The sequence below is a fragment of the Propithecus coquereli genome, unplaced genomic scaffold (assembly GCF_000956105.1).
Source record: "Propithecus coquereli isolate 6110/MARCELLA unplaced genomic scaffold, Pcoq_1.0 Scaffold134, whole genome shotgun sequence".
Taxonomy (NCBI): Eukaryota; Metazoa; Chordata; class Mammalia; order Primates; family Indriidae; genus Propithecus; species Propithecus coquereli.
Window position 1 is genome coordinate 5,674,855 of NW_012137636.1, and position 8,662 is coordinate 5,683,516.

General features: G+C 47.8%; 1 pseudogene; it reads left to right on the plus strand.

The window, feature by feature from the left end:
* LOC105805807 overlaps positions 1 to 6,354 on the plus strand; it is a 17,332-nt pseudogene extending 10,978 nt beyond the window's left edge.
* Positions 6,355 to 8,662: the final 2,308 nt, after the last annotated feature.

Genomic DNA, 8,662 nt, shown 5'->3' on the forward strand with positions numbered 1-8,662 from the left:
CATATTTTCTCCCATGAATGTGTATCACTTCAACAGTCACAAAAAGAATATATTATAAAAAATAATGAACTTTTATTACTGAGGCATTAATTATGAATTCTGAGTTTTAATTTAACTTTTTTTTTTCAAGACATGGGGTCTTGGTACATTGCCCATGCTGGAGTGCTATTCACAGGTGCGATCATAGCTCACAGCAGCCTCAAACTTCTGGGCTCAAGCGATCCTCCTGCCTCAGCCTCCCCAGTAGCTCAGACTACAGGCAAATGTCACCACGCCTGGTGAATTTTACTTCTGTGTGCGTGTGTGTGTGTGTGTGTGTGTGAAAGAGAGACCTATATAAAGGGGTCCTTCCTACACTGGGTGGTAAGCTGGAATCGATGACCCAAAGATCCAACTCAAATATTTTTTTATTTTTGTGTTTATAGTAGTCAGAATATAGTTGGAGTCAGAAGTTCTGGGAGCTAGACCTGGATCTGTTCCTATTCTCCACTTAGGTTTGGGCAATCCATTTTAGCTTTTAAGCCTTTGTTTTGTTTGACTGTAGAATGAGAGTGACTAATACCTTTAACCTTTCTAATTTACAAGGATACTGCAAAGACAAATGAAACAATGGAGCATCTATCAGAAAAACATCCTGTGTGTCATTGTTTTAAAGAGCAACACTTACGAATTTTATTCTCGTACTGTACCCAGAGGCTTAGCAATGACATCACAATGCCAGAGCTCTACATCCCAAACATTTTCCGGCTCTCAGATGTCCCTGGAGCAAGTCGCCCTCTGACCTTTCAGGGCTTAGTGACGTGCATTTTTCCTTTCATTTGCCGATGCCTGGGGTACAGCTCAGGCTCCCAGCATTATGTTATATTCCCGTAGGCCCCGCTGGGGAGGAGCCATGTCTAATTCTGCATCTGGTGACCATAAAAAGGTGTAGGTGCCCAAGCAATGTTTAAAGGAGCCCAGCTGAGTTGTTCTTTTGCTCCTGTGTGTTCTGACTTGTCTTAAAATCCTTTGATTACCTGTGCTGGGGGCCTCCTCTGGAGCCTGTTGAACTTCGCTGGGAATTGTCTAAACGACCTCAGCAGAGAGCAGTTGGAATAAGGCCGACAAGACAGACCTGTGACACTGGTGGAAACTGGTTGTGCTGGAATGAGATGGAGCCTGCTGGGGTGGAAGCTTTGTGCTCTGCTCTGAGCTCTGCTGCCCCTAGCATGTTGGTTGGCTCTAGTTTCCCCAACCTGACCAGGGAGGAGAAGGCTATGCTCTGGGACCTTTAAGTTTCCTCTGAGAGCTATTGTCTGAGTTGAAACTGATTCCAAGGGAATGACCTAGGTTCCAGTCTGGCATCTGTGGGGTCTTGGGGAAATAATTCCATGTCTCTGAGCCTCAATGTTCTTATCTGTAAAGTGAGGATAATTTTACATCATAAGACTGTAGTAAGGATTAAATGAGATAACGTATATATAATACCCAGGGCTAGTGCCCAGTAGGTTTTCAAAGTATTCTTACCTGCCCTTTTTCCCTTTACTCAAACAGGGGTGAATTAATCTCCATCAAAAAACATAAGCTAACCGAGGCTTAGAGTGTGCTCTCCTAGGGCTACTTAAACTCTTAAAGATGGTGTCAGAGAAAACAAATCCGGTCTTAGCAAGGAAAGCCTTTATTCCAAAGGATTCTTGAGGGTGGGTAGTGTGTTTGCCGGGAGGTGTGCGGGAGTGGGAAATGGGGGTGACGACGGACTGTTGCAATAGGGAGAACACTCTGACCATAAGATTTGCAGTTGTTTCGAGAGTTAGGCAAATAGGGCTTTCTTTTACAGAGAGCGGTAAACATGGCCAGAAAGAACAGGCGGTGGGGAAAGTGGGATGAAAGGGTGACATGATCGGAGAGTAGATCAGAGGATGTTTTACCGCGAAGTCAGCCTGTTTTCTAGAGAGTCTGTCTGCTGGCTGAGGCTGAGGGTGGGCCAAAGTTCAGGGGCTTGGAGGAAGGAGAGAAGTTTAACCAAAGTTGGCTAACAAACATTTTGTCCGATTGGTCGATGAGGATGAAACAGTTCAGCTAATCGTTTATGAGGCAAAGACTGGGAATTGGGAGGCTCTGTGTCTAGCCTTGTTACAGGTAAGCAAGTGGCATCTGTGAGTCTTTCCTAAGTCATATGGGAAAGGGTGGGTTTTTTTGCAGCAAGCCTTTTCCACAACACAAAAGGATAGGGTGCTATGAATGTTTGTGTCCTCCCCAAATTCATATGTTGAAATCTTAATCCCCAGTGTAATGGTATTTGGAAGTGGGACCTTTGGGAGGTAATTAGGGTTAGATGAGGTCATGAGGGTGGAGCCCCCCTGATGTGATTAGTGCCTTTATAAAAAGAGGAGATGTGAGATCTCTTTGTGTGCACCCACCAGGGAAAGGCCATGTGAGGACATAGTCAGGAGGAGGGCCCTCACCAGAACCGGACCATGCTGGTACCCTGATCTGACTTCCAGCTTCCAGCACCATGGGAAATTAATGTTTGCTGTTTAAAGCACTCAGTCTATGGCATTTTTGGTATAGCAGTCTGAATTGACTAAGACAGTGGGAGATGTCTTAACCTTCACTATTTGACAGAAGCACGGGGCTCAGGTAAAATTCAACATTGTCAATGGTAAAACTTCAGAATCCAAAGACATGAATCCCACTTGGTGACTTTCAGGCTCTGGTGGGATGTTGGTGAGTGAGTCAGATCTTTCCAATTCTCAATGCAGATTCTGCTGAGCACCCACTGGTGGAAAGCTAGCATGAGCTCTGCTGTCCTTGGCGGGTGAGGTCAGAGGCCAGGAGGGAAAAGGAGAATGAGATGCCCTACAGCTGGCATGTTCCCTAATAGCTTCCTCTCACCAACCTCCAGCTGACCAGACACAGCCTCGTGTTTTAAAATGCAAGTGGGAAAAAAAAAAGACAGGAAAGATTGTTTCAGTTTCCCAGGCTTATCCCTTCCCACTGACAGGAAAAAATTGGGAGAATCTGATTATTGGCAACAGCAGCAACAACCAAACTCTTAGCTGAGCTGAATCTCCCTTCCTGAGGAGGAGGGGTGTGTGCGCGCGTGTGTGTGAATGTGTGTGTGCACGCACATGCATGCCAGGGGAGCAGGCTTTTCCTGAACACAGGCACAGGACATGGGAGAAGACGTTATCCTCAGAGATGCAAAGCTCTTCCAGAGCATCCTTCCTAGTGGAATCACTGGGTTCTGGGATGCAGCCTGTTCAGGAAGGGAGACAAAGGGAAACACGGATAGCATTTTGGAGCCAGGAAGAGCTAGATTTAAAACTTGACTCTGCAACTTACTATCAGGATAACCTCGGGCAGTGATTTAACTATTGATGATAAATTTGCTTCCTTATCTGGAAAAGTGGGGAAAACTTATCCTAAAGGGTCATTAGACAAAGTGCAGGCCATACAGCAGATGCTTAACAGATAGATAATAAGGGAGAAGGGAAGGGAAAGGAGAAAGTCACTGACTTTGCTGAGCTCTTACTCTGTAAGGGGTGGGGGCATTAAAAATAGATAAGAAGAGTATGGCCTGGGCTCCAACCAATCAATACTGGCTGCAGTGCTGAGGCCTCCTGCTATGCTAGACATCAACCCCTTAGTTGCCAGACATGGGATGGTTTGTCTATGTGCGTGTCCTGGGGGAAGGCCTGGGTAGCAGGGGGACTCTGGGAGTTTAGGGTAGCAGCTCTACTATTACATACAGAAGTATTTTATTTATGCATTTTCACAACAGGTGCAGCCAAGTGGAATATGTCACTTAGGGTAGGTCCAGAACATCTGTCCATGCCCACCTTTGTCTTATTGATAATGATGGCCATGCCTGGTTTGCAGGAAATTCAAGTCAAGGTGCAAGAACAGGAAAAGTCTGCCCAGGGTGTTTACTTTTTAATAGAGTGTTTGTCCAGATTGAGAATTTATACCAGGTCCTACTTGTTCATCAGGTGAGCAAGGAAAGAATAAAAAGTGATTTTAAAAATTCCAAAGGAATTAACATAACCATAAAAACACTTATATATATTCTGTTTCTCTGGAGAACCCTGACTAATACCCATGGGTAGGTGAACCCTGTTGCATTCCTTTTGCCTGCTCTGAGAAGATAGATCCCTGATATTGACAGAGGCGGGAAGAGACTTTCTGAGCCCTGGCAAGGTGTGGGCGATCATGGTATGTGTGTCTCTAAACGGTGGAGGGTCCTCTGCAATGTTGGTTCAGCACCTAGGACTTCAGTTTCTGTCCGCCTCACAGGAACCAAGGCCAAAGAGAGTGTGCTGTGTGGTCCCATAGCTGTCCCATCCTGGTTAATCCTCTGACTCTCCCCTTCTCTAAATACCAGTCGAAGATTTAAAATCCTTTTATTCTCTTCCCTTCCCATTTTGGGGTTTGTCGATCTGATTGGTTCTGGAAGCCACTTTCGTGATAATACTACTTTACATTTACTGATTTGTATGCCATTTACAGATGAGCCAAGAGTTAGCACATCATGCCGCCATAGAAAAAGTGCTGGACGCTGGATGCAGAGAAGGGGAGGGTCCCAGGCCTGCTGAGGAATACCCTATAAAGTCACTCTCTCCTTGCACATTCCAAACTCAGATTTGCTGTGTATTGCACAGTTGTCTTTTTTTTTTTTTTGAGACAGAGTCTTGCTCTGTCACCCTGGCTAGAGTGCAGTGGCATCATCACAGCTCACTGCAGCCTCAAACTCCTGGGGTCAAGTCATCCTCCTGCCTCAGCCTCCTGAGTAGCTGGGCCACTGTGCCCAGCTAATTTTTCTATTTTTAGTAGAGATGGGGGTCTCGCTCTTACTCAGGCTGGTTTCAAACTCCTGAGCTGAAGTGATCCTCCTGCCTAGGCCTCCCAGAGTGCTAGGATTACAGGTGTGTGCCACTGCGCCGGGCCTGTACAATCGTCGTGCTTCATAATTCGATGCCTGAAAGCCTTTGGAATGGAGAGCCATGTGGACAGGAGACTGGATCTAGAGAGTGGATTCCCAGCCACAAGACCTAACTCCACCACTAACTGGCTGTGTGACCCTGGACAAGACCTAAAACCTCTCTGGGCAATATCTTTTAGCTGAAACATCATCCCAGGCTTCCCTCACTGCTTCTGCCCCTGCATTAGTGATCACAACCTTCCCAATGCAGCCAGAGAAGGGCCAGTGACCTCACCCAACCAGCAAAGCAGGCCTACTAATAGGGCCCCAGGTTGTCTGGCGTCCTGTCTTGGGAAGCCCCAGGGCTGGCTTGCGCCTCCCTGCTCGCTCTTCTGCCAAGGAATAGTTGATCCCCCCTGCACTTCCAACTCCCTCTCTGGTCTCAGTCCCCAATAGGAAGGGTGGGCAGTCTTGGTGGCCACAAAAGGGAGGCACTCAGGGCGAGGGGCAAGGAAGAAGGCTGGGGACCAGGATTGCCACGTCAGCCTCAGGGACAGCCTCCAGCGGGGCTCCCTCAAGGAAGCACAGCCTAGAAGAGCAGTGATACTGGCTTTAAGAAGAGAAATTGAGAAGAAAACAAATCTGGGCTCTTCCTCCGCCCTCGCTAAACCTTCCATTCTCCCGGGGGACAGAGACGGCCCAGATGTGCCAGGAGGAGCAGGAAGGACGTGCCAGGCTTTCGGCCCCAGGTGAACCAAGTGCAGAAAGTGGAGAAAAAAGTATCCCTCACTTAATGCCAGGCGCCTTTCTTCCTCCAGCCCTCCGTCAAGCCTCCGGACAACCTCTGTATATCGACTCCCCGAGCGTCCCCATCCATTCCGGACTGTCAGGCGCGGACAGCGCCCAAATTACCCTTCGTCCACCCGCGGTGGGCACTGAGCCCTTCCTGCAGCCCCCTCGTCGTCCGCCTGGGAGAGCCGCAGCGGGAAGGGTCGGCGGAGGAGCGGACCGCCGGGCGCGCGCGGGCGCGAGGAGGGAGCACGCCTCTGGCAGGCGCGGGGTGTGGATCCCACGGGGAGCCGGGGCCGCTCACCCGGCCCGCCCGGCCCTCTGAGATGGGCTCCGTCTCCTCCGCGCTGGCGCGGTCCCGCAACGCCGTGGTGCAGTTGGGCTCGTCGCCACCGCCGCCCGAGGCGCCACCAGCTGCTCCCGCGGCTCGCAGGGACCCATTCGCGCTCCCCAAGACCCGGAGGCCGGGAGCCGGGCGTGCAGAGGCGCCCGACCCTCCAGCAGCCTGGGGGGCGCAGCCCGCCCCGCCGGGTAGGGAGGAGCGCCCGAAGTCGGAGGGCGTGGAGCTGTCCCCGGTGCTGAAGCGTGAGGCGACTATGTCCCAGCCCTTCTTGCCCCGAAGCCACAGCTCGGCGGCGGCGGGTGAGTTTCCTGATCTTACCTAAGGATAGCGGGAAGCTGCTGCCTGGAGACCTTTTTTGGGGAGCAGGGGGGGGCTTCTTATCCTCAGCGGGAGGAGAGATGGCTCTGTTTCCCAGCAGGATTTCGCTTTTCTTGTCCTCTTGCCCATGACTTCTTTTTACAAGTTAAGGTTCATTTCTGGTTCAATAGGGGGTTATTTCAGGACTGTCTTTCATAGGTGTTTAAACAGTCGCTGGCAACACAGTGACACCTAAGGATCCCTTTCCTCAGCGTTATACCAGCGCCGGCACCGTGGGGAGAAGTCTTCCTGGTCGTCTTGGAAAGGCAAGGATAAAAGAAGTGCTCCTTGTCGTCTCCTCCCAGGAGAGGTGGGAAAAGGGCAAGAGATTCCTGCTTGTCCAAGACTTAGTTCCACAGGTGAAGAAGGAAACTGGCATTTGAACCAGTCGCTTCTGAAGGGGGTGTGTGTGCAGTTGGGGGGGACTCTTTTTGGGGTAGACGACGTGGGAGAAGTGAAAAGAGCACGCAGGACTTTGAGTTAGAGGAGGGACTGCTGCTTTCATTGTGATCTTGGGCAAGATACTCACCCTATGCCTCAAATTTTTCATCTGTGACTCAGGGATGATGGATAATAATACCATCTCACTAGGTAGCTGGAAAATCTGACCAGACACAAAGCACATAGAAGTACTTTGCAAACTGTAAAGTGCTATGCAAATATTCAGTATTATACAAGAAGCAGATCTTTGAACCTCTACAGTTGAGGGAATAGTGAAGTTTCACTTATTAATACTTTAAATTTTTAGTTTGAGATATTCAAAGGCTCCATTTCATCAGGGCAGGTCCTGTTTTGTGCAACTGGGAGGACAACTCCTTATCTGATACATGTAATTAAAAAAAACTCTTACACTGGAAATGTTGCTAAATACATTTGGCCTTTTGTTCTTGTACATGAATCCCCACTCCATCCCAAGCAAGGCTGTGGTGCTCAGTGGGATTTTCTGCTGAGTTTTCAAGGATTCAGTAGATTAAGTGGGCAATGTTGGTTTCCCTTAAGAGAAAAAGATGAGGTTAGTGGAGAGGGGGTTTGGCTAACACTTTGACTCACTGAGAGGTAAGGATGAACATTTCTTTATTTCCTTGAGAGTTTTTAAAATATTCTGGGTTTCTCCATTAGCTTTTATTTGCTCTTGTTTCATTCGAATAGTCCCCTTTTTAATTAAAAGAAGATACATGCACATTGCCCTTACAAGGGAGTATTTAACATTGTGAAACATGTTTGTTTCTTCCATCCAGAGGGCATGTCTCTTTTTTTTTGAGACAGAGTCTCACTCTTTTGCCCGGGCTAGAGTGAGTGCCGTGGCGTCAGCCTAGCTCACAGCAACCTCAAACTCCTGGGCTCAAGTGATCCTACTGCCTCAGCCTCCCGAGTAGCTGGGACTACAGACATGCGCCACCATGCCCGGCTAATTTTTTCTATATAGATTTTTAGTTGTCCAAATAATTTCTTTCTATTTTTAGTAGAGACAGGGTCTCGCTCTTGCTCAGGCTGGTCTCGAACTCCTGACCTTGAGCGATCCACCCGCCTCGGCTTCCCAGAGTGCTAGGATTACAGGTGTCAGCCACCGCACCCGGCCTCAGAGGGCATATCTTTGTGGTATTAATGGAAAGAGAACCAGATTAGGAGTCAGGACACCTGGGCTCTGCTAAGCTCAGCATCCTTGGGCAGCTACTTACATTTTCTAAGCTTGTACAGTCCACTGTTTTTAAATGAGTACAAATGGTTTACATATTATTAATGTAAGTATTCTACAGGAGTAAGGTATTATTACAGTATCTGGAGGCTTAATATTTTCTGATGTGTAGAGGGAGATGCATATTTATCTTTATTTTTATTTATTTATTTTTTATATTGAAGTGGGGTCTTGCTATATGTTGCCTAGACTGGTCTTAAACTCCTGGCTCAAGTGATCCTCTCTCCTCAGCCTCCTGAGTAGCTGGAATTACAGCCATATACCACTGTGCCTGCCTTGCTTTTATACACATCTATCATTGTCTACTTTAGTTATATAGGATGAAACATGGGCTTCCTTTGTGAAACTCTTCAATATTAATTGTGTGTGTGTGTGTGTGTGTGTGTGTGTGTGTGTGATATCAGTTCAATTACAAACAGATGTATCCATGGAAGGATATTACCAAATTTTAAATTTTTTTTCTTATGCTTTTGCTGGTGTGGGCAGAATTGTGTATTGCTATTAATTCACACATTTATAATGCCAGAAAACCAATTTCTAGGAATTTGCATTGAATTAATTTCTGTTCTGGATTTGA